At 38.3% G+C, this 27,152-nt stretch overlaps 1 pseudogene; it reads left to right on the forward strand.

Annotated features, from left to right (window-relative positions):
- Positions 1-23,706: 23,706 nt before the first annotated feature.
- On the forward strand, positions 23,707-24,935 carry LOC118854705 (annotated as a pseudogene).
- Positions 24,936-27,152: the final 2,217 nt, after the last annotated feature.

A 27,152-nucleotide genomic window follows, 5' to 3' on the forward strand; every position in this document is an offset into this window, starting at 1 on the left:
TTGTATGCTTTATTTTTTTATGTATTGGTTTGAATTTGCCCATTTTAAAATCTAGCTTATATAAAATCCAAGTTCAGCCTATAATTGGTATTATTTTTTCAGCATGTGTTTATACAATTTTTCATCCTTAAGGGATCCCATTCTTTCATTCTGCCTTTTTTCAAGCTGAGGTCTGGATTCATAGCAATATAGCCTTAAGGGTACATATATATGACAACTTCCAATGTAGGAACTCCTTCCAAAGATGCTTCCACATTCTCTATATCTTTCAGGGGTGGGAAACCTGTGGCCTTGAGTCTTTTGAATCCTTTGAATTCAGTTAAAAGGCCTCCCTTAAGGATCTAGAAGACCACATGTGGCCTCACAGCTGCAGGTTCTCCACCCCTTGTCTTAGAGTCTCAGAAAGATGCCTAAGGCTTGAAGAGGTCATGCAACTCAACCAATGGTCAGTCAGAATTAGATGTAGAAATTTCCTCAGGCAGATCCCAACCTGTTTGTAATTTAGTTTTAGCGAGTTGAGTGAGGCTTAACTCACACTGTGGAAAATCCTCTCCAAAGCAGATTGCAAGCTGAGTGCAATGCATAATTTAATAGATATGAGTGAGGTTCAGAGAATTTGAGTTACTTATTTGTGGTCACAGTATCAACTTGAAAGCCAAGATTTATTAAGCTCTAACTAAATTCCAAGTACTTTACTAATTGATGGAGATACAAAGAAAAAGCAACAACAGTCCTTGCCCTCAAAAGCTGACATTCATATATAAATATATGCTTATGTATATGTGCGCACACATGTGAATGTATGTATTCAACGAATATTGATTAAGTCCATCAGAACATGTATTCTATATTACACAGTAAATATCAGAGGCAGGACGTGAACAGAAGATTTTCACATCGCAGGTCTAGTATGCTACGCTGAATCTTGTATTTTTGTGGTTGCTGTTCAATTGTTTCAGTCATATCTGACTCTTCATGACCCCATTTGGGATTTTCTTGGCAAAGATCCTGGAGTGGTTTGTCATTTGCCTCTCTAGGTCATTTTACAGATGAGGAAACTGAGGCAAACAGGGTTAAGTCACTTGCCCAGCTAGTAGTAAGGAATTTGAACTCAGGATGATGAGTCTTCCTGACTCTAGGCCTGGCTCTCTATCCACTGCGCCACCTAGCTTCCCATTGACAAATAGTATTTGAATCTTAAAGTAGCTAGACTTTCCAAATGGTTCCTCCTTCAAATTTCCTAGGAATCTGGAGCAGTTTTTGAACAGTGTTTTATAGACATTGAAATTCATATTTTTTTAAGAAACCATACTCAGCAGAACCCTCAGTCCCTTAAGATGGAAATCTGAATGCACTTGGCTATAGAAGCATTATTCTATGTATTGATGGGGTTCTTTCTATGCAATAGTCTGGCTTTTTTAGGCTGGGCTGGAAATCCAATGACCCTATACACATTTTTTCTATAGTGCTATGTGTTTGGAGCTCCAGGACAACTGACTTACAAATGAACAATTGGTTTATAATCCTTCCTGTAAATTGGTGCCTACTTGGTGATTCTGAAAGCAGAAGCTGGGGAGGCGTGTGTGGGGAAGAATAGGGAATCAGGTGCTAATAACCTATTATTCATTGTGCAAAAAATGGATGGATTTTTGCAATACAACGGAAACAGGGAGACAAAATTAATCTCTTGGGGAAGTCTAGTTTTTGCTTTGTTCCTGATTATATATATATATATTTTGCCTTAAATGAATGTACTTTGGAGTATTTTATGTGACTAGAAAGATATGCTATGGAGGACAGTGTGCATGCATTCTACAGGGGGATGCTTCTAGATCTGGAAGCAATGAAAGGTGAATTTACAAAAGACATTCATAATGCGAATACTTTCAGAGTAATTAGAGGTAACACTCTTGGAGGAAAGGAGCAGCTCTGTATTTGAAACCTGGTGTGAAGATTTTTCCTCACCTAGCCCTTCTTCTCCACTCAGTTCTCCATTCTCCATTTCTACACTCATGCTCCCTTTACTTAGAAACTTTGCCTCCCTTCATCTAAGGCCTTTCTTCACAGCGGTCGCCATTCCCCCTGCTGGCTGCCAGTTCTTTCTTCTCCTCTCAAAGTCATTTCAGTCATTGTTCTTCATGCTTCTCAGAGGAATAGGGAAAGGGCTTGTCTCTGAATTATTATTTCTCTTTGAAGCAAGGAGAATGCGGAGTGTGCTAAAAAAAAAGAGGGAAAGAAAAAAATTAGCTTGATTTTAATAAGCCTTTTCCCCCAAGTAGGTGCTGATTTTCTTTTCTTTCTTTCTTTTTGGAAGGTGGGATGCAGGAAAAATATCCCTCTGATTTTCATTTGTTTTAGTATTTGCTCTTTTATTCCAGTTTTATACTCTTCAATAAACAACAGTCACCAACTTTTAGCATTTAAAAGGATATTGGCACTTGACTTTTCTTTTTGGATTTACCTTGAAGCAGGTTATAAAAACAGGGTTTCTTTTCACTTTTGAAAACACTTTGAGTTAAAACAAACGTCTCAATGCAGGTTTCTCGTGGAGTGAAGTAAAGTAAAGTTAGAAGGCATTTTTTCAGGTTTTGCTATTTTTTCCCACTTTGCAAATGCTCCCTAGGCATATCCCCCAGCATTTTTGTGTTGAATAGTGTATGGGCATGGTGGTGAGACTGGGGAGCCCTTATCAATCTAGTGCCCCAAAGCATTTGATGAAATAAAGGACGGAAGGGACATGTAATAGAGAAAATGAGACTTTGGGTGGTTGGATTCATAGCTTATAAAGAATGTTTGTAGCCTGCAAAGTGGGAGAAATTGGGAGAGGACCATTTTCACTTTGTAAATGTTTCATCCCTTTCATACTCTGATGGACCAGAGTAAAGGAAGTGTAAGGAATTCTTTGTACTCTTTTTGATCTTCATTCATCTTAATGAAACGGCAGGCCTTATGGTCATTGGCTGGGCAAAGGATCAGCCATACTTCTGGCAGCTGTAAAAAGCATAAGCAAGTTCTATGAAGAAAGTTATCTCTGATAGTTGTGCATTAAGGTTTGCAAAGGACTTTACAAATATTATCTCATTTTATCCTCACAACAACCCTGGAAAGTAAGTGCCATCGTCCCCATCATACCTGTGAGGAAACTGAGGCAGTCACTTACCTAGGGTCACACAGCTAGCAAGCGTCTAAGGCAGGACTTGATCTCAGGTCTTCCTGACTCCACATCTAGCCACTGTACCACTTAGCTGCCTCTAGAGAATCTGCTACTGTGAATATTACCAATCAAAGTATGAAAAGGGCAAAACCTTCACACCTCATTGTCTCCATTGTCAGTTTTTTGAACTCTACAATTTCATCAAATGGTTGGGGAAGATCCAAAGATCAGGGTTCTCCTGAATACCACCTCTCCACATACACACATTAATATATATTTCCCCACATAAGTCATATTCTACATGATGGTTAGTTTCCCAGAAAAGTTTGATTAATCTATGACATACCTGACTTACAGAACTAATACCTTTGTTTACTTCTCTCTGATCATTATTTATAATGTTATTTTTATAGGAAAATCCATTCTGTTATGTTTGGATGCTAGAAGCACAACTCCCTTAGTTCAGAGGTGATGGTGATAGGATCTGGCAACAGTGGATTCTTCAATATGAGGAAGATTCAGAGTTTGGGGTTGGGGTAAGGTAGAGGCAGAAGTCTAACTAGGTAGGGCCATTGGAGTGTTGACTAAAGGAAGAATATTTAAAGGGGGCAAAAATTTAACATAATCATTTCTCCAGTAGAGTAGAAGCTGGTGAGGGGAATATAAGCTTAGATGCCAAGGAATAAATAAAAGGAAGTTCAGATTCAGGGCAGATGTGGGTGTAGCAGAAACTAGTTTGGTCCCTCTCTCTATCCCTTTTTCCTTTAAAGAAATCCCCAATCTGCTCCCTCACCCTCCACAGTGGTTTCCCTTCTCATTATTCTTTCCATACCAATCAGCCTCTCTTTATCCCATCTTCCTCAAGAGGCCACACTTCTCCCAGTGGAGGGTCAGTAATTGTGGCACTTCCTTGCCTCCCACAATCCTGACCCTGAATCCCCGGGATTGGATTGGCTGGCTTCTGAGGCTTAATTCTGTGATTCCATCTCTCCATATGATTACAGTAACCAATTCTCCCTCTCACTCAAATGTAATTTTCTTATTTACTTGTATTATGTTCGCATACTGAATCACAAAGTTGATTTGGGGATATAGTTCCTGCTACTTGCTAAGTGAGTACCACTTGATTCAGGTGGCAGTTGCATTGTGGTGGTGCAGAATTGCTGGTTGCTTGAGCTAGATAGAGAGGAAGACAGAGACAGGAGATGGAAGACATTTTTTTTGAAAATAAGTAAAGTTAGGTACTTCAAAGAACCAGGAATTTATCTGTGTATGTTTATATTAAAAAAGATAATTCTTTACTATGCTAGAGAATAATTCTTTGAGTCAGTTTATGTTATAGGGCATACAGGTACAGATAATAGAGACAATGAAATGTTTAAGTTAAAGTGCCCAGGTGTTCTGAAATGGGGAAAAGGCAATCAACTATATACAGAAAATGTCACTTATTGAACAACTGTTCATTGCTATTTATGAGAAGATGGCAAGTCAGGAATGATTTTACATGTAACCATAAGAACAAAGGGATATAAGGAATTGACAACGAACTTTGGGAAGCAAGAGTTCCTTAGCCTGTTTCCTTTGAGAAACTAAAGACTCTTAAGTGGGTCTTTGGAGGTGAGTAGGGCATGGGGAGGGATATAAGAGGGCTAGAGATAATAGCTTTTTAAAGTTTTTTTTCTTGTTATTTAGTCATTTCATTCATTATTTTAAGCAGACTCTCCCCTCAAATGTCCTTATTTTCCTTTATTTGCCAGCAGTGAAAATCCTTAGAGACCTTAAAGGAAGGCTGTATATTTATTTCTGAACCAGGTACAGGGTAGAACAGAAGGAGTGTAAGGACTGTCAGGGTCACAGGATTGTGAAATTACCTGGTCAATGGCGGAAGAACCACAGTAGCTATCTAGTCCAACTCAAAGCAGAATGAGAATCCCTTTACAACACAATGGACCAGTGGTCTAGCCTTTGCTTAAAGGCCTCTTTTTGGGGAGTACCCTTTACCCACAAGACATCTCATTTAACTTTGGAATTGTTTTAATGATTAAATCAAACCTAAATCTGTATCTTTTAAATTTTCATCCATTGTTCCTTCTTCTGCCCTCTAGGACTTGAGAGAAAAGGTTTGTTTCTGTGCATTCTTAATCTGAGGTCCATGAAATTGTATTGTTATCTTTTTAAAAATTTTGATAACTGTATTTCAGTACAATTGATTTTCATTGTAATCCTATGTATTTTATTTTGTGAATTTAAAGGCCATATTCTGAGAAAGGAGACATAGACCTGAAAACTCAAGAGAACACATCTGCTATGTTTAGAAGACGGTCTATTAAACACAGATGCTGAAAACTTGTTGGGAAAATAACTAGGACAGTAACAACAGGAAGCTATGAGGGAATAATGCATTTATTTTATGGACTTGTTCAGTAATCATGTAAAATGCTCAGAATAAAATTATTTGATCAGCCGCAGAAAAGTAAAATAAAATAAAAACCCAGAACTTCCCAAGGGATCCATGACCTAATAAACCCTTGGAGATTTGGTTCAAGGAACCCTTGGTCCATTCCCTCTTCTACATGAATGCTCTTCAAATACTTCAACACTGCATTTTAATTTATGGCTTATTAACTAAGCATGTCAAGTGTAAAGCAAATTTGGTTTTATCTTGGAGCTGAGAGCTATGACCCTTAAATTTTGTAATACATTTGGAGAATTGGACCTATGTTTTGGAAGAAGTATTGCAAATGAGTAACTTAGCATTGAATGTTAAACTAAACTGTACCTTTCTATGCCAAATCTAAAGTTCATCTCATTAGGCATATGTCCATCATAATGATGCCACATCTAACCTTTTACTATCATCTATTAAACCAGAATCTAAACATGGAAAATACTGAAATGAATAAAATCTTTCTTTGCCCTCTTGTGATGAATAAGAAACAAACATCACAGAATGTTCCTTATTGCGTTAATGAGGAAATTTATGGCCTGAGACGGAATGGTATGTTCCATCTAAATCATGTGATGGGTTTTTGGTAAGACTGTGCTTAGACTCTAGGTCTCCAGAAAGCAAGCTGAGTGCTGTTTCCAGGATATCATACTGTCTACTAGCTGGATCTTTTGAAAGTCAGGGATATGGTGTGATCATGACAGCTTTGTTGCATCTTCTGGGCCTCCTCCTATAAGTGTTGCTCTAGTTCCTTGGTATTTTAGAGTCTTCATGAAGGTTCAGCATGGTTATCCTGAAGCTCTGCATGATCCTTAATCAAGATTAAGTACATCTTAGTATAGTTTTATACTGCATGCATTTTATTGCTATTTATCTCTATGAAATGTTGTATTATTTGGCCTATTGTTCTAGCCTGTTGAGACAATTTTGGATCCTGATTTTCTATCTTCGGATTATCTATAACTTTGACAAGCTTGCTACCTGAACTTTATCCAAGTCACTACTAAAAATTTTAATTAACACAAGGCTAAGGACAGATACCTACTATACTCTATTAGAGAACACTCTCTGGGTTGGCATCAAACTATTATTAACTGGTCTAGACAAGAGTTTACATGAAAAAAAGTCTGGGAGTTTTAGTGGACTATAAGGTAAATGAGTCATTGATTGTGTGCCACGAGAGCCAAAGTATTACACTGAGAGGGAATAGCATCCAGAACATAGAAGATGATAGATAGTGTTGCTGCATTTTGCTTTGATTGACTCTATACGGTTTCAATTCGGGGTACCCCGTTGTGGAAAGGATCTTGACCCACCAGACAATGTCCATAGGAGGACAATAAAGATGATGAAGGGCCTCAACAGCATGTTATACAAGAAAGGAACTGGGCCTATTTATCCTGAAAAAGGAGAAGATGGGAGGATTGTTATATTAAGAAGGATTAGATTTTTTTCTACTTGGTTCCAGAAGGACAGACAAGGAGCAGTGGATGGAAGTTGCACAGAGGCTTATTTTAGGCTCAATATAAGGAAATAACAGCCTAACAGTGGGAACTATGGCCACGTACAATGGGTTTTCTTAGGAGTTAGTGGCTTCCCTACTATTAGAGGTCTTCAGACAGAGACTAGATGACTATCTGATGGAGATGTTGAAGAGTCGATGCTTATTCAATCACAGGTAATGGCCTCTGGGATAGTTGGATAGTGCAGTGGATAGAGTGCCAGGCCTGGAGTCAGAAAGACACATCTTCCTGAGTTCAAATCCAGTCTCAGACACTTACTAGCTGTGTGACCCTGGGCATGTCACTTAACCCTGTTTGCCTCAGTTTCCTCATCTGTAAAATGAGCTGGAGAAAGAAATGGTGAGCCACTCTAGTATCTTTGCCAAGAAAACCCCAAATGGGGTCATGAAGAGTCGGACACTACTGAACAAGTACAATGATGGATTCTAACCTACTTCACATGTAGGGGAATGAGTTCTAGGCTGGAAAGAATTCAAGAGACCTGAGCTCTAGTCCTGATTTCCCATTAACAACCTTTGTGACCTTGGACAAGTCAATTTACTCCTTGAAAGCTTGGTTTTTTCACATGTGAAATGAAAGCATTATACTAGATGAACTCTAAGTTCTCTTTCAGCTCTAAGATTCTGTCATTCTAATTCTTGGAAGAATGGGAATGTATGTGATCCTGGGCAACCTTCTAGCACTAACCATAGCCTTTTACTAGTCCTGTATTGGACTAACACTAACCAGCATCCTATACTATTCCTATAATATACTAACACTAATTGGAGTCCCATAAGAATCCAGTAATAGATTAACAGTAATCAGAGTCCTATATTAGTCCTATACTATATTAATGTTAACCAACCTCGTGGAGTCTAGGGCATTTATTGCCACACAAGACTTCTGTTTTCTTTTCTAAAGTTTAAAGTTATATTAGTGGATCATTCCTGTCTTCTATTCCTTGGAGTCAGGTAGATCTGAATTCCAATTCTGCCTCGAATATTTACTCTCTGTGTGACTGATGCTGGGCAAGACTTGGTTTTTCTTAGCCTCAGTTTCCTCATCCATAAAGTGAGAATAATATTTGTTAAACCTCCCTCACAAGGTTGTTATGACATTTATTCATTTACTACAATTAGTCCCATTTTATTTTTTTAAAATTTAAAAAAATATATTTTTAGTTTTCAACATTCATTTCCACAAGATTTTGAATTCTAAATTTTGTTATAACACTTAAACAAGATAATGCCTGTACATTGCTTTGATAACATTGAAGTGCTGTATAAATGTCAGTTAATATTCTTGTTATGAATATTTTTGTTCTTTCCTGTTCCTGTTGTTTTCTTTTTGCACCATTCTAAGAGGGAAGGAAGGAAGGAAGGAAACAAATGTCTGCCATGTGCCGGATGCTTAAAAAACATTATCTCATTTGATTTTCACAATCCTGGGAGGTAGGTGTTATTATTATTTTCATTTTACAGTTGAGGAAACTGAGGCAAAAAGAGTTTAAATGACTTGTCCAGGTTCATGCAGCCATAAAGCGTCTGAGGATGGATTTGATCTCAGATCTTACTGCCTCCAGACCAGCACTCTTTCTACTGTGCCATCAGCTGCCCCTAAGATTTTTAATTGTGTCTTAGAAGCATAAAGTGCCAGAAGAGGAACAGGCCAAAGAAGATAAAAGGGTATAGCCTTTTCCCTTTGGGCAGCTCAGTGTCTAAGCTAGTAACTCCTAGACTTGGTTTTTTAATACCCCAGAGTCTAAATTTTAGAATTGGTTATACTGAGAAAAGGAAATTAAATTTGGCTATTATGAGATCATTGGTAACTTTGGAGAAAACAGTTTCATTTGAATTATAAGGTAGGAAGCCAGTTTGCAGAGGGTTTAGAATAGAGCAAGATGGAAAGAAGTGGAGACACTAATCGTAGGTGGTTTTCTCAAGGAGTTTAGACATAAAAAAGAAGACAGATATGGGACCAGAGCTCATGAGGATGCTCAGAACAAGTGAATTTTTTTAAGAATGGGGAAGGCATGGACACACTTTCCTCTAATGCTGTGTGAGTTTGTGGGAGAGGGGTGTTCAGTTTTCTAAAGGTGTAATGTTCTCTTACTACAGTTGTTACTGTTCTGTTTCAGTAAATGTCCTTGCTTTGACCTAAGTGTGTCAATTGGTTTACTCTTAAATGTGACTGTCTTGGCAGTGGCTTACAAGTTATTATTTTAGGAATAACAACCCACAGAATACCATCACTTTGGGAGAGTTACCTGCCAGGGACCCAACCTATAAGTATCAATGGGTGGAGCAATAAGTATATTTACTTATTTATGTACATGTTAGTTCTCCTCCTCCCCTCATCACTTGAAGGTAGGGCTGTATCATTATTCTTTTTGTATACTCAGCCCTTATAAATGCGCCTAGAACATAGTCAATAAATGTTAAAGAATGAATGAATTAATCTCTAAGGCTACTTGATAGGAAATAAATGGTTTCCTAAAGTCTAAGCTATAGTATAGAACTATTCATGGCAGCATCTTTTTTTTTTTAAATTGATTTTAAATACATTTTTGGCGGAGTCAAGATGGCAGAATGAGAGGACACATTTTTGCCTTAGTTCACCCAATACACCTCTTCTACAGAAATCTAGAAAGTGCGCCAGTCCGAAATTTTGATCAGGAAAGCCAAGAAAAGTCAGAGTGAATAATTTTTCCAGCTTAGGAGAGGTTTGTGCACACTGGGCATGGGGATGATCACGAGCTTGGGCAGAGGCAGTGGTGGAAAGTATTCCCCTATCCGGGAATAGAAAGAGGGCTGAAACAGACCACCAAAGCAGAAAGAGATCCCAGGGTACCCTTGAAGTAGCCCTGGGTGAAAGAATTCATGCCATCTCAGAGGTCTGTTGTTCATTACCCAGTTTTAAGTCACAGATCCTGGTTGGAGAAGAGTGGTCATGAACCAGCAAAGCCTACCTTTGTGCTGAGCAGCGAACAAGAGCTGTGTGGCTCTCAGTCCAGGAGCAGACTTCTAACCTTGAGCTTAGTGAGTCAGCCTGCAGTGGAATAACCAGGGCAGGAGACCCAGACTAAAGATGAACCAGCAGTTGCTGTTGCTCTAAATCTGTAAAACCTCTCAGCAGGATAAGAGTGACTGAGTCCAGCAACAGTACACTTAAACTCTATTACACAAGCTACCAGACCCAAAACTGGGTCGGGAATTTACAGAGCTTGGAACAGGAGGGCAGTGAACAGACTTCTCCCTTGATCACATCATTTTGGAAGCATTGAAAACTTGCACTGTTTCTTTCCCACACTCCGCCTCCAGAATGTATTGTGAAAGAAGCAGGAAGATATACATAAAAGGACAGAAACTCAGGACAGATATTCCTTTCAACCTCCAGAAATACATAGAATCTAGCACTAACAGAAAGTTCAAAGTCAAGAAGTGGACTGGAAGAATGAGAAAAATAAAAAAGAACCCCACCATAAAGAGCTAGAATGATGAGAGGGAACTCAAGACACAAACACAGAAGGGAATGACTTGAAAACATTTATAAGCTAAGCCTTAAAGGAAAAAAAGTGCAAGAATTCTTATAAGAGTTAAAGAGTTAAAAAAGAAGAACGAAAATTATCTAAAAAATGAAATGAGAGTTATAAAAGAAAGATATGAGAGGAAAATTAACAGCTTGGTAAAAGAGGTACAAAACCTTACTGAAGAAAATAAATCCTTGAAAATTAGAATTGACTAAATGGAAGCTAATGACTGTATGAAACATCAAGAAATAATAAAACAAAGTCAAAAGACTGAAAAAAATGAAGAAAATGTAAAATACCTGCCTCATAGGAAAAACAAGTGACATGGAAAACAGATCAAGAAGAGATAATTAAAAAATGATTGGACTCTCTGAAGGGCATGAACAACAATAACAAAAAAAGATCCTAGACAGCAAAGTTGAAGAAATCACGAAGAAAACTGTCCAGATATCTTAGAACTAGAGGCAAATTAGAAACTGAAAGAACCAACCAGTTATCTCTGGAAAGAAACTCCAATATAAAAACTCTCAGGAATCCAGAGCTTCTATGCAAGCAGCCAGAAAGGATTCAAGCACCATAGAGCCACAGTCAGGATCACATAAGATTTAGCAGCCACAAAAATGAATGAGCAGGGAGCTTGTAATAGTATATTCCAGAAGGCAAAGAATCTATGCTTACAACAAAAATAACCTACCCAGAAAAACAGAATTCCCCCTACAGGGGAAAAATGGATCTTCAATGAAATAGAATATTTTTAAACATTCCTGACAAAAACACAAGGGCTAAGTAGAAAATTTAATATGCAAACATAGAATTCAAGTGAAGTATAATCAAGTAAATTATAAGGGACTAAAACTTAAACTGTCTACATTCTTATGTGGAGAGATGATATATATATAAAGCCTCAGTGCTTTATCATTACCAGGGTTCTTAGAGAGAGTCTAGACAGAAGGCTTGGGTATGATTCTATGATGTTATGATTATCTCAGAAGAAAAATGGCAGTGGAGATAAGAAGAATTCATTCTGAAGAAAGAGGAAGAATGGGGAAAATCAACTCATATAAATGGGGTACACAAGGAAAAATTTATACAATGGATGGGACATTGAGAGAGAGTTGGCAACAATTGGACCTCACTCTCATCTGAACTGGCTCAAGTAGTGAAGGATACACATACACACACAATTGGAAATAAAAATTCATCTTTCCCAACAGGAAAGGGATTAAGTGAAAGGCAGGGAGTGAGAGGGAGGGCAGATTAAGAGAGATAGTATTCAGAAGCAAAACAGATGCTTAAAGAGAAGACAGGGAAAAGAAGAGAAGGAAGAGTATAAGAGAGTAGGATGAAGAGAAATACATAGTTAACACTTATAAAATTGTGAATGAATGAGATGAAATCACTCATAAAGTGGAAGAGGACAGCATAAAGGATTAGAAACCAGAATTCAACAATATATTTCTTACAAGAAATATACTTGAAACAGAAAGATACACATAATGTTAAAACAAGGGGCTGGAATAGAATCTCTTATGCTTTAGCCGAAATAAAAAAGGACAGGAGTAGCAATCATGATTTTAGACAAAGCAAAACAAAAATAAACCTAATTGAAAGAGATAAGGACATTACATTTTCCTAAAAAAGTACCACAGACAATGAATTAATATCAGTACTGAACATATATGCACTAAATGGCATGGCATCTAAATTCTTAAAGGAAAAATTAAATGAATTACATGAGGAAATACTAAAACTACAATGGCGAGGAAACTTCAACCTGTACTTATCAGACCTAGATGAATGTAACCGTAACAAACAAGAAACAGGTTAAGGAAATGAATAGACTTTTACAAAAGTTAGATATGATAGACCTCTAGAGAATATTAAATGGGAAAAGAAAAAAATGCCAATTTCTCGGCTGTGCATGGCACCATCACAAAAATTGAGCATGTATTAAGACATAAAAATCTCACAAACTAATACAGAAAAGGAGAAATATTAAGTGCATCTTTTCATGATTATCATATAATAAAATTATGTCTAATAAAGGGTCTTTGAAGAAAAGAGAAAAAAAATAGTTGGAGCCTAAATAACTTGACCCTAAAGAATAGGTGAGGAGGCAGAGCCAAGGTGGTGGAATAAAGTCAAGGACTTGCCTGAGTTCTATCCCAAACCCCTCCAAATACCTTTAAATAATGCCTCTGAACAAATTCTCAAGTGGTAGAACTCACAAAAAGATGGAGTGAAAAAATTTTCAGCCCAAGACAACTTTGAACGTTGGCAGGAAAGGTCTGTTGCACTGGTCAAAAAGAGCCTAGACATCATGTTTCAAGAAATCATCAAGGAAAACTGACCTGATATTCTGCAACCAGAGGGTAAAATAGAAATTGAAAGAATCCATTCATCACCTCCTGAAATGAAAGCTCCCAGAAATATAGCCAAATCGAGACCTCCTAGATCAAGGCGAAAATACTGCAAGCAGCCAAAAAGAAATAATTCAAATATTGTGGAGCCACAGTCAGGATAACACAAGATTTAGCAGCTTCTGCACTAAAGGATTGGGGGACTTGGAATGTGATATTCTGGAGGGCAAAAGAACTAAGATTACAACCAAGAATCACCCACCCAGAAAAACTGAGTATAATTCATCAGGAGAAAAAATGAATATTCAATGAAATAGAGGACTTTCAAGCATTCCTAATGAAAAGACCAGAGCTGAACAGAAAATCTGAATTTCAAATACAGTATGCAAAAGAAGCATTAAAAAGGTAAATAGGAAAGAGAAATCATAAGGAATTTGATAAAGTTAAATTGTTTATGTAAAAATGATTAAGTTAACTTCTAAAATTTTTCTCATTATTAGGGCAGTTAGAAGGATTATGCATAGAAAGTAGAGGTGTGAATTGAATGTGATGGTATGATTATCTAAAAAAATGGAATTAAAGGATGAGAAAGAAGAATGCACTGTGAGAAGAGGAAAGGGAGAGGTATAATGGGATAAATTATTTTACATAAAAGAGGCTCAAAGAAATTTTACAGTGGAGGGTAAAATGGGGGAAGGAGGGAGGGGAGCACATTGAACCTTACTTTCTTTGGAACTGGATCAAAGAGGAAATAATATATACACCCAATTGGATGTAGAAATCTATCTTACTATACAGGAAAATAGAAAGGGAAAGGATAAGGGAAGGGGGAGGGAAGCTGATAGAAGGGAAGGCAGCTTGGGGGAGATAAAAGTCAGAAGCAAAATACTTTTGAAAATGGACAGGGTAAAAAGAGAGAGTGAGAGTAGGATAAACAGGGGAAAATAGGATGGAGGAAAATACATAGTTGATAATCATTACTGTGACAAAAAATTCACCGTGAGTTTCTTTGATAAAGACTTTATTTCTCTAACATATAGAAAACTGAATCAAATTTATAGAAATGAGAGCCATTCCTCAACTAACAAATGGTCAAAGGATGTGAATGGGCAGTTTTCAGACAAAGTAAACAAAGCTATCTATAGTCATATGAAAAAATGCTCTAAATCACTAGTGAGAGAAATACGAATTAAAACAGCTCTGACCAGTATCCTACCTCACACCTGACAGATTGGCTAATATGACAGAAAAAAAATGACAAATATTAGAGGGGATATGGGAAAATTAAAACACTAATATGCTATTGGTGAAGCTGTATGCTGACTCAACCATTCTGGAGAGCAATTTGGAACTATGCCCAAAGGGTTATAAAACCATGTATATCCTTTGACCAAGTATTACCATTACTAGGTCTGTATCCCAAAGAAATAAAAAACAAAAAGGAAAAGGATCTACATGCACAAAAATATTTATAGCAGCTCTTTTAGTGGTGGCAAAGTGGAAATTGAGGGGGTGTCCATCAATTGGAGAATGGTTGAACAAGTTGTTCTTTATGATTATGATGGAATACTATTGTGCTTTAAGAAATGATGAGCAGAATGCTCTCAGAAAAACATGCAAAGACTTACATGAACTGATACAAAGTGAAATGAACAGAACCAGGAGAACATTGTACACAGTAACCCCAGTATCATATGATGTTCTACTATGAATAACTTAGCTATTCTCAGCAACATAATGATCCAAGACAATTTTGTAGGACTTTTGATGAAAGGTGCTGTCCATCTCCAGAGAAAAAACTGGTCAAGCCTGAATGTAGATCAAAGATACTTTTTCTTTACTTTCTTTTTTCTTGTTTCTTTTTTTGTCTGTGTTTTCTTTCACAGAATGACTTACATGGAAACATGCTTTGCATATCTGTCTATACATGTATGAAATGCCTTCTCATATCTTGTCTTTGGTCATAATTTTGCGGCATTCAGTTCTGATAATTTTGCTGTTGTACTTTGCCCTTACATTGTTGTAGTCATCATGGATACTATTTTCCTTGTTCTGCTTACTTCACTTTACATCATGTAATATAAAATTTCCTATGTTTCTCTGTATTCCTCATATTTATTTTTTCTTATAGCACAGTAATATTGCTTTACTTTCAAAAGTACAATTTGTTTAGCCATTCTTAATCAATGAGTATCTACTTTGTTTCCAATTCTTTGCTATTACAAAAAAGTGCTGCTATAAACAATATGGTATATATGAAGTCTTTTTTTTGGAGGGTCCTTGGACTTCTTGGATTGTATGTAATAGCAGCACATTACCTCTAGGAAGAGAATAGAATCTTTCCTCTCCCGGCCCCCATGAATTTGTTTCTATTGTATGGGGAGGGAACTTAAAAATCAAATCCTTCTGATTTCCTGCTGGAGAGCTGCTCCATTCTGTGGCTTTTTCCCCCTGGAGTTTAAAAAAAATCCTATACCATTGCTTTGGGGGTCAGACAGCAGTTTCCAAAAATGCTTACCTCATGCAGATCCAACCTAAGATCAAGAAACATTAGTATTGGTGCAAAACAAGCCAAAAAGCTATTAAATGTACTTTTGTTGTAGGTTTAAAATAATACATTTGAAATAGAATTCTCCTGCTTTACTAAGCCCATATATTTTTAAAACATTAATCTTAGTATTTCATTATGCTTGAATAAATACTGTATTTCTCTTTCCACTTGTTTCTGTAGAACATGACATATGAGCATTAACGTTAGTATCATACCTGATTTGGCAGAAGCATTTGTGAAAAGAGAAGGGAAAAAAGCTGGGGGAAAAGAAATTGAATGTATTTTTTTAATGATGAATGACCTGTTATTTTGGCACATTATAAAATCTGTTTCCATTTAAGACAGCAAAATGTACAAGTTAAGAATAGTTATGCAAATAGAAAAAAGCACCAGATTAAGAGTCAGGAGACTAAATGTAGTTCTAAAGCCAGCTCTACTAATTGACTGGGTGACCGTGAACAAGTCACTTTATCTATCTGTTCCTCAGTTTCCTCATCTGTAAGACAAAGGAGCCACACTTAATGATCTCTAAAGCTCCTTCCCTTATCACCCTGGTGTAAACTTGCTTGATTCTTGATAGCATCTGAATAAAAGTAAAATTCTATGACAACCAGAAGGTGGCAGTATTGATGCAGAAAAGAAGCCCATGATGTTAATCCCAGGAAATACAGGTGGGTTCCTCCTGTATGTAATGTTTGCACTTTGATAAAATTAGTGCGGCAGCCAATTAGTGACAAACCACTCATTTAGCAGGATTAAGATATTCTTTTCCAACAGTTATGTGTTTTTCTGGGGTTGATAACCTCATTATATGTGACATTGCTTCTCTATGAAGAGAGGCAGAACCAAATGTGTTCACCTAAAGCCCACACAAATGCAGAAGTCATGCCAAGCTCAGTGCTTTCAAGTGAATAATAATTATTGTTATATTAGTTTCTGATGTTTGAAAGCGCCTGTGTGGCTATTATTAAGTGACAGCCTTCCCATAAACATTTGCATTTTGGCCAAGATATTTTTAGCCAAGGAAAGTTTTACATTTTTTTCTTGTCAAACTTTTTGAATTTAATACCTTTCTAGGGTGTGTGTTTTTAATGGGAATGTGGAAAAGCATGATCTTTGGTTTTTGAGAAGCACTTAGTCATAGATTAAGAGACCATTCAGTCTAACCCCTCATTTTACAGATGAGGACACTCAGACGTTGAGAGTGCCCAAGAGTGCATGGCTGTTACATGTCCTGGGGAAGATTTCAATCCAGGTTCTCTGATTGCAGATGTGGGGATCCTTCCATTATACCTTACTTTGGAATTCTTCACTTTCCTTTAAAAACCTTATATGAATAAAAGTTGAATTTTTATAGTAGGACTAGAGATAAGGGGAGTTTAGATCAATAATTTGTCACTGGTTTAGTAGCCCCTTTCACTTAAATAGCTACCTTTTTCATCATCACTGGTTATCAGGCTATTTGTCCACATTCAAATTGCTTTAAATTTGGAATAGAAAAAGAAATTCAGAATTATGAAAAAGGTACTTTATTAGCAATAATAAATACCCATACAACCAATTAAATTTATTTTTGCAACTATTTACATTTAAATAAGTGAATTTTCAATGCATAAAGTGTTGATCTCAGTCAGTATTCTTTGTCAGTTCGTTTCTATCCACCTGCCCTCTTCCCACGTTTACAATGTGTACTGCAGTCTGTTGGTTGCTGTTTTTGCTTTGCATTAGTTAATAAAGGCCTCTTTAGACTTCATTATTTTCACAGAATCATAGAATTAGAACTGGCAGGGACTTTTGACAGAGGTCATGTAGTTTAACCCCTCATTTTACAGATGAGGAAACTGAGCACCAGGGAGGTTAAGTACATTCCTCAAGGTCATCCAGGTATAATTGGTAAAGGTAGTATTTGAATCCAGATTCTCTGATATCAGAGCCAATGTTCCCTGCATTGTTCTATATTGCAATCTAATTCTTTATATTTGAAAAATCTATAGGGCATACATGATTTATTTATGCATTTATCTATAGCTGGGTGTTTAAGTTGCTTTTAGGTTTTTGCATTTACAAATAGTGCTGCAATGAAATCTTTGAATGGATTACTTTTTTATTTTAAAATAACACTTCCTGGTTATATTCCAAGAATGGAATTATTGAGTCAAAGGGTATGATTACTTTCATAACTTTTATGGCGTACTGCCAGGTTAGGCTCAAACAAGATTTCACAGTTTGTAATTCTACAAGTAATGAATGAATGTACCTGATTCTCCATAACCCTCTCAATATTGAAAACTCAGGATTTTAAAGAGAAATCAATTTATTTCCCAATATGAACATTTTCTAGTCATTAGAAAGCAAAATATTCCTTTTTCAAAAGAACAGGAGGGACAGATATTCCGAAAAGGCCTCACATATGCTTTGCAAGTGTAATAAATATCTTTCAATTCAATTGAACAAACATTAAGAGCCTATTATGTGTAAGGTACTAGACACTTGGGATAAAGAATGAAATGGTATCTGCTCTCCAGGAGTTTATGCTTTACTGGAGGGTAATTGTATAGAACTAAAGAAAGGACACGCATTCAGAAATGCTAGCATACATATTTAATAAGTGGGATAAAATTTCTAAATATTGCCTCAATATTTCTTCTATTTATGACAGAATCATAGACAATTTTTGGAAATTAAGTGATAAGTAAGCCCTAAGTTCACTTCCATTTGTCTAGGAAACATAGCCTAATGGTTAGCATCACTTACAGATGTCACTTCTGGGGATAGATGACAGCTCTAGACACAGCCTGCCTTACTCTTCATCTGTTTTCAATTCAGGGTCAGGTCACTGACACAGAGCCAGTTGAGCAAATTCCCTTGATGCAAGTTTGCTAAGCAAAATATCCAGCAGTTGAAGGGTATCCCTAGTCTCTTTTTCTTCTTCCCCTCTTTCTTTTACTGAATGCAAAAAGTACACCTCCCCCTTCCTGTCCCCGCCCCCCCCCTCGCCATGGCTTCTAAGACTTCTTTCCTACTGTTCTGTCATAAGCTAAGAGCAGAGGATGTGTTAAAGCAGCATTTCAAGATTTGTCTCATGTAATGGTATATATTGGAAATGGAGCTGATAGAAACAAAGCAGGGAAGCCAGCTCAGAGGCAATTACAGAAAGCCAGGTTCAAGGAAATGAGATGGGCAGAAAAGTTGGATAGGTACATCCCTAAGTAAACTTTTCAAAAAGTTGGGTTCCTTTCCAAACATCTCTGTTTTTAGATCCTGTTGAGTTTTTCTAGGTAGATTGTTCTAGATTTCTGGCCTGTGTTTTAAAAAAAAATTTTAAATGCCACTTTCCAGTTTCTGTGATCCTCTTTTGCCTTGAAAAGTCTATTGAGATCACCCCCTACCCCCACCTTAGAGGCCATCTAGTCCAGAGAAAATTGTGGCTTAAAAAGGTTAAGAATCTTGTCTAAGGTTGCACAGGTTGTAAGTGACAGATGAAGGATTTAAATCCATGTTCTCTTACTACGAACCTGCTTGATTCAGGTTAGCATTCTGAGGCAGTTCTGTTTTGGATATATGATGCTTACAGGACATCAAAATAGAAAATTGTCCAGCAGGCATTTGGCATTGATGGATTGGAATTTAGGAGAAAATAAAGACTAGATATGTAAATTTGGGACTCACCTGTATAGAGATGACAATTTAAATATTGAGAGCTGATGAGGTCACTGAGAGAGTATAGACACAAAACAAAGAGGACAGATTGGTGGAATAGAGTTGCCCATTGATTTGGTTTGGGGAATTCTGGGATAAGAACCTTGCTCACCAATTTCTCTCCCATTGGCCCTCACAAGGGGCCAGATATATAACCACATTAGTCAGTCCTTCGGATAACTACGTGGAACGATTAACATGTAAATGTTATCTGAGAGAGGGTAGCATCGAGTCATTGTCAGCTAATTTGAGTCTTGGCTCAAAGTAATTTGTCAAAACTGTGGCAGAGATTAGGGCTTTTAGGGAGCAGAATTAAGGCCAGGGAACTTTTAAAAGGCCAGGGAACTTTTAATTTCAGGGTGGGGGAAAGAAGGGAAGAATGAAAGTTGAGGAGCATGAGATGGTGCCCATTCTAGGAGGGTACTCTGGAGAGGAACTAGGGACCAAGATGAGTTCCCTGGCACGGCGGTTTGTGGGCACAGAACAGAGACTAGGGGAAATGAAATTTGGCTTAGATCACTGTTTTACTTAGGCCTTTTCATGCTTGATGGAGAAGGGGAGCTGGGGACAGGAACGGCTGTCAAGTAAACCCGGGAGGTGCTTTCATCTATAGTTGTCAAGTCTATTTACCTATTAAAAATTTCAAAATGAAAAGTGTAGCAGAAAGAGCAGCAGACTGGAAATTAGATGACTTAGGCTGCTCTACCTACTGTTAATTATCTGCAAATTTGGGCAAGTAGTTTTTCTGAGCCTTAGTATTCTTACTGTGAAATGAAGACAATTTTACTAGATGGCTAATAGGCTGCCTTTTAGTCTACAGAATTCAATCATTCTGAGTTCCTGAAAGCCTTCTTTTCATCTGCCTGTCAAAGTTTTCCAAGAAGCCAAATTTTTATGCTCCCTAGACTGGGGCATGAGGCATAGTCATCATCGAGAGGTCTATATTGAATCTGGTCTGTGCAAACTCAGAGCTCCAGTAATGGGCTATGGGTTCCTATTATATTATACTTATTTCTGAATAGGTCATTGCCTCTGTTAGACTGTAGACAGCGCTCCCATAATGGGCTATGTGTTCTTGTCATATCATAGTTATTTTTGAGTAGGTCATCCCTTCTATTAGACTGTAAGCTCATTGAGGAGTTTGTCTTTCTTTTCCTATTACATAAGACGCAATGCTTTTTATGTGTTATATAAATGTTAAATTGAATGGTGGGTGGTGAGGAAGCATGATGTATGTTTGGTAAAGATGATTCACATGTGACATAATGAGAATATAAAATGTTAACATTCTCTGGGGAGACAAGGAAATTATATTCTACATGAATGCAAATACAGATGGTGGTAAAGAATTAATTGCACTTATGGGCATCTCTACCAAGCAGAGAGCCAAAAATTGTATGGCCCCTGTGAATACAAGGTAAATTCTTTGCTAGATTTCTGTAAATGCACTCGGTACTTGGTAGTAGAAGGAAAAAAAGATGAAATTTCTAGCTTGGAGCAGCTATTTGTGTGATATCTTGATAGGTGACTAGCAAAGTGTTTTGCAGAATAGATGCTTAGTAAATGTTGATGAATGGATAAATTCAGGTGGCCCAACTTCCGAAGATATAGAGACACAATATTGAGTGAGTTCAGCTTTCTGCAATTGTATAAACCTATATCCCCTTCAATGCACATTATCCCTAGGGTAATCAGTCAAGAATCCATCTGAAGATTTCTGCTCACCAATCCTGGGATCGCGAGCCCTCTGCTTAGAATAAGGCTAGAATGTCTTGGCATCTTTTGCTTTTTGTTTATTAGTTAATAGTTTTTTCCTGGAGAAAGATATCATCTACACCTTTGCTCAAAAGTCTTCATTGGCTCCCCTATTGCCTAACACCGGGTAAAGTTTGAACTTCTTTACCTGCTAATCTCTTTACATGCACAAATGATCCTATCTATCCAACAGAGTTGTTCTCTTTCCTCTCACTAATCTTCATTCTCTTCCTGTTTACCTAATACCTACAGAAATATTCATCCTTCCTCCATCGTCAAAAATCTTTCACTTGATCTATCCATTCTCACTGACGATTGTGTTATAGATCTCCCTTTTGTGGCTAAACATCTTGAGAAGGCTGTCTGTAATTAATGCCTCTATTTTCCCCCCCATCTCATTCTCTTCTTGACTCTTTGCAGTCTGGCTTCTGATTTCATCCAGGAACTGAAACTACTTTCTCCAAGGTTGTCAATGATCTTTTAATTGCCAAATCAAGCGTCCTTTTCTCAGTTCTCATCCTTATTGACCTCTCTGCAGCCTTTTACAATGTCAGTCACCCTCTTCTCTTTGACACTGCTTCCTCTAGGTTTTCATGACTACACGCTTCTGGTTTTCCTACCTGTCTGCTCCTTCTTAGTTTCCTTTGAGGGATTTGCATTCAGGCCATACTCTCTAACCATGTATATTCCCCAAGGCTCTTTCCTGGGCCCTCTTTTCTGTCTATACTATTTCACTTGGTGTAACAGAAAGCACCCTAGCACCCCCAGGGGAGCCTGCTAGCACAGGTTCTTTGATCTACTTTCTAAAGGAAAGACAACTTTAAGCGGGTTAACAATCTTACCTTAATCAAACATATATAATTCGTTCACTAGTTCAGGGGAGAGGTCAGCACCCTGAATGTGGAGAAAATACAAGCAGAGAAATTAGCACAGAGATTCAACAGACAGGGCCCCAACTGTCTGAACAAACACCTACATATACCACCAGGTAGGGGAAGCACCAACGTCTGAGTAGTTGGGGGCTCTTAACAAATAGCTACTCAAAATCCTATCCAGGGAATCAAAAAGTCCTTCTCAGGAGTCAGTCCCTGAAGCAAAATCTCACCTCAGAATACATATACACTTTTGGCTAATAGACTCAGAGTCAGGAGGCAGCACAGCCCTCCTGACTTGGTGCATGTGAAAGCCTTCCTACAAGCAAGCCTCCCTATAAGCAAACCTCCCCCTCAGCAAGCTCCTTCTCAGGCAAATTCCTCCTCCAAAGGGCTCTATGTGACTCAGGATGAATCACAGCTGTGAACTGGGCTGGAGCTCAAAGGAGCAAGATATTTGTGATTGAAATACCTGTGTACCTTTAGACCTGGGAACATGGACCCTGTTCCAGGAAAAAAGGGACACATATGGTCACATAGGCCTATTAATGGATGGCGAAGATCTTCATATTCCCTTAACATTACACTTGGTGAAGTTCATCAGCTTCCATGGATTTAATTATCATCTCTAGATCTACATTCTTCTGACTTCCAGTTTCACCTATTCAGCTACCTATTCAACATCTCAAACTGGATGTCCCTTAAACTCAACATGTCTAAAACTTAACTCATTATCTTTTCTCTAAAGCCCTCCCTTCTTTCTAATTTTTCTATTACTGTCAAGGGTAACACCATACTTCCAATCACCCAGGCTCACAACCTAGATATTATCCATGGATAATCCTCATACTCTTTTATTCCCCATATCCAGCCTATTCCCAAGTACTGGCAGTTTTACCTTCCTAACATCTCTTGTATATGCCCCTTTGCCTTCTATGACACTGCTACCACCCTGGTGCAGGCTTTCATCACTAAATGCTTAGACTATTGCAACAGCTTTCTGATTTGTGTCTCTACACACTCCCTACATACTCCATTCCATTCCTCCCTCAACTTCCCAAAGCTCAGGTCTGTCACTTCTCATTTAACAAATTCCAGTGGTCCCCTATCACCTTTGGGATCAAATATTTGTTTGGTGGTCAAAGTCTAGCCCTCTACTACTTTTTCAGACTTTTTATATCTTACCCCCCTCCTCTTATATTCTACAATCTAGTGACACTGGCCTCCTTACTATTTCTTGCACAAGACACTATAGGCATTTTCACTGACTTCCCTTCATGCCTAGAATTCTCCCCTTCCTATTTTCCCCCCTTTGTTCTCTAGTTTCTTTCAAGTTCCAGCTAAAGTCCCACTATCTATAGGACATCTTTCTTGATTTCTCTTGATGGTGGCATCTTGTTTCTGTTGATTGTCTCCAGTTTATCTTGTATATATTTTGTTCAAACATAGTTGTTTGTGCGTCCTCCCCCCAGGCAGACTCCTTGAAAACAGGAACTGTCTTTTGCCCTTCTTTGTAACCTCAGTTCTTAGCACAATGCCTGATACACAGTAGGCACTTAATAAATACTTTTTGATTGACAGACTGTCATTGAAGGTCATCTACAATGTGATGCTACCCTATCTTTCCAGACTATCTCACAGTATTCCTTTGCACTCTTTCTTTGTCACCCTACTTGCTTTTTCATCTTGGTCCCTTTATTCACATTCCTCTCTGTGCCTGGAATAGCCTTCTTTCCTCTCTGGCTGTCACTTGTTGAATTTCTATCTACTCTTTAAAACTTAATTCACCTCTCCCAATTTGCCTTGGAGGCATCCGCAGGTACAACAGCAGCAGCATGTCCCATAGAAGGTTCTCCGCTCCCAGGCATGGGTCTCTGGGCTTCCTGCCTTGAAAGCAGGCACTGGGAAAGGGTGAAGAGCTTCCCCAAAGATGACCTTACCAAGCCTATCCACTTGACAGCCTTTCTGGGCTACCAGGCAGGCATGACTCATATCCTTTGAGAGATGGTCAGGCCCGGCTCAAAGGTCGACAAGAAGAAAGTGGCCGAGGCCTTCACCATCATGGAGATGCCCCTCGTGGTTATTGTAGGCTTTGTGGGCTATGTGCAAACCCCATGAGGAGCTTCAAAACCAATCTTTGCTGAGCACATCAGTGATGAGTGTAAGAGATTATAAGAACTGGCCTAAGTCCAAGAAGAAGGCCTTCACCAAGTACTGCGAGAAGTGGCAGGACAATGATGGCAAAAAGCAGCTGGAGAAGGACTTCAGTAGCATGAAGAAGTACTGCCAAATGATCTGCGTCATTGCCCACACCCAGATGAGCCTGCTCCCTCTGAGGCAGAAGAAGTCTCACCTGATGGAGATCCAGGTGAGTGGCGGCAGCATGTCTGAGAAACTGGACTGGGCCTGTGAGAAGCTGGAGCAGCAGGTGCCTGTGTCCACTGTGTTTGAGCAGGACAAGATGATTGATGTCATTGGAGTGACCAAGGGTGAGGGCTACAAAGATGTCACCAGCCCCTGGCACACAAAGAAACTGCCCTGAAAAACCCACCAAGGCCTGTGTAAGGTGGTATGTATTGGAGCTTGGCATCCTGCCTGTGTGGCCTTTTCTGTGGCTCAAGCTGGTCAAAAGGGCTACCACCATCACACTGAGGTCAACAAAAAGATCTACAGGATTGGCCAGGGCTACCAGATCAAGGACTGCAAGCTGATCAAAAATGTGTCCACCGATTATGATTTGTCTGACAAGAGCATCAACCCACTGGGAGGCTTTGTCCACTATGGTGAAATGACCAATGACTTTATCATGCTGAAAGGCTGTGTCATTGGGACCAAGAAGCGTGTCCTCACCCTGCAAAAGTCTCTGCTGGGACAGACCAAATGTCGCAGCCTAGAGAAGAGCGACCTGAAGTTTATCGATGTCACCTCCAAATTTGGCCATGGTCGCTTCCAGACTGTGGAGGAGAAGAAAACTTTTATGGGACTGCTCAAAAAAGATCGTGCTGTGAAAGAAGACGCTGCCCAGTGTTTCCAAACCAACTTGGAGCTGGTGGATTCTCAATAAATTTTCAAAGCTAAAAAATAAAACAAAACAAAAAAAACCCTAATTCAAATGGGCTCAACTCCTTCGGGAAGCCTTTCTCGATCCATGCTTGGTTAGTCATGACCTTTCCCATTGGATTTCCCATAGCTCTCCCCTCCTTTTTTTCCAGCTCTCTAATGCATTTATCTATGTGTCAGCTGTGGGGAAAGTGGGTAAGAGTGCTGGTTCTAGAGTCAGGAACACCTGAGTTCAAATCCTTCCTCAGACAGTTAATGCTTTGTGACACTGGCCAAATCAATTAACCTCTCTTAGCTTCAGGTTCCTCTTCTATAAAATAAGAATAGTAATAGCTCCTACTTCCCAGGGTAGTGGTAAGGAACAAATAAGGTAACATATGTACCGTGCTTTGCAAATCTTGAAGTCTAGACAAATACCAGTTATTTTTTTTATCTTCCTCCTAGAAGATAAACCCCCATGAAGGTGAAATGGTGCCTTATCTTCATTTTTTCCTCTCCTCGAGCACCTATCAGAGTGTTCTGCACTCAATGGGTGCTTAATAAATATTTGATTCATTGATTCCTTCACTCATCCCTGGAGTCAAATCTCCCTATTAAAAAGCACTAATCCTGGAGGCTTTGGCAGAATTTCAGAAACTAGAACAATCCTGTCTGTAACATTTAGTATTCTGAATGCCATCCATTTAATTAATTGCTCATGGCACAGAATTACTTCTACTGTTATTATCATTTGCTTTGAGAAAGTTTGATTTGCTGACCCTTCTGAGAACAGAACTGATGGAGGTGAAGGGGAAGTGAGAGTATCTTTACAGCATTGACTGAACCTAGAGTGTAGATTCCTGGAGCTCAAAAGGAATTTGGTGATTATCTAGTTCAACCTTATCAGGAAATATTAATAATGAGAATAATCATAAATGATTTCATATAGCATGAGATTTGCAAAGTACTTACATACATTATTGCATTTAGTCTTTATGATAACTGTGTGTATGACATGAGGCACTCTAGGTTCTCTTGGTATCTTGATTTTATAGCTAAGCAAGCCAACTTTCAGGGAAATTAAGTGACTTGCCCAGGGTCACAAAATCAGGTTTTCCTGACTACGTCATCAGTGTCCTTGCATTGCCTCTTGCCACACTGCCTTTTTAAGACACAAAAATTTGCTCAAAGAGACAGGAGTCTGAAACCTACTTCTGGGGAGGAATTGAACACTTTGTGGGTAAAAATTATATGTACACATTTATATTTGGATTATAAATCTATTGCTTTTCCTTTCTTTTTGTTTTAAAAAATATCTTATTGATGTCTTTTGTCTTTGCATCAGTCATTTCTGAAACCCCTTTGCACCTTGAAAAATTTCTCAGGGCAGTGAGTAGAGCACCGGCCCTGGAGTCAGGAAGACCTGAGTTCATATCTGGCCTCAGGAACTTGACACACTAGCTCTGTGACCTTGGGCAAGTCACTTAATCCCAATTGCCCTTCCTTCCCCCCTCCAAAAAAAAACCTCTCTCCTCTAGCATGAATCTTCCATTGTGACATAGAGTAAAAATTAAGCAGAAAAAAAAAATCAATACAGTCACTGCATTGGCCAATGTAAACAACATTCTGTCCTTGTAATCCTTTATTTATCTTTGAGAGGTTTATTTTGCTATTGGGGACCTTCACTGATTTTTTCAGGTACTCAGAGTTATAAGCTTTTTTTTTAGTGGTCTTTTCACTTAATTTGTTGTAGTCATTGTATATGTTGTCCTCTTGATTTTGCTCATTTTACTGTATCAGTTTATACAAATCATCCTGTATTTCTCTGAATTCCATTAACAGTTGTAATTTTTCATTGTACAATAATATTCCAGTATATTTATATACTATAGCTATTTTTATCCACTCCTTTCCAATCCTTTGTTGCTTGCCTCCATGACAGCTGCTAGAAACACTTTGGTATGTTGTGGACCTTTGTCTCTAACTTTCTTAGCATATAAACCTAGTAGTGGGATTCCTGGGTCGAAAAGTATGGGTACTTAGTCACTTTTCTTTCATAATCCAGGGTATTCTCCAAAATGAGTGGATTAACTCACAGCTCTACCAAGAGCACACGAGTAGGCCTGTTTGTCCGCAGCCTGTCCAATGTTGATGGTTCCTATTTTTTATAATTTATGCCAATTTTCAACAAGTGAAGTATAATTTCAGCTGCTTTGTTTTGTTTTGTTTCTCTCTGGCTGCA

This window comes from Trichosurus vulpecula, chromosome 6, assembly GCF_011100635.1.
Source record: "Trichosurus vulpecula isolate mTriVul1 chromosome 6, mTriVul1.pri, whole genome shotgun sequence".
NCBI lineage: Eukaryota > Metazoa > Chordata > Mammalia > Diprotodontia > Phalangeridae > Trichosurus > Trichosurus vulpecula.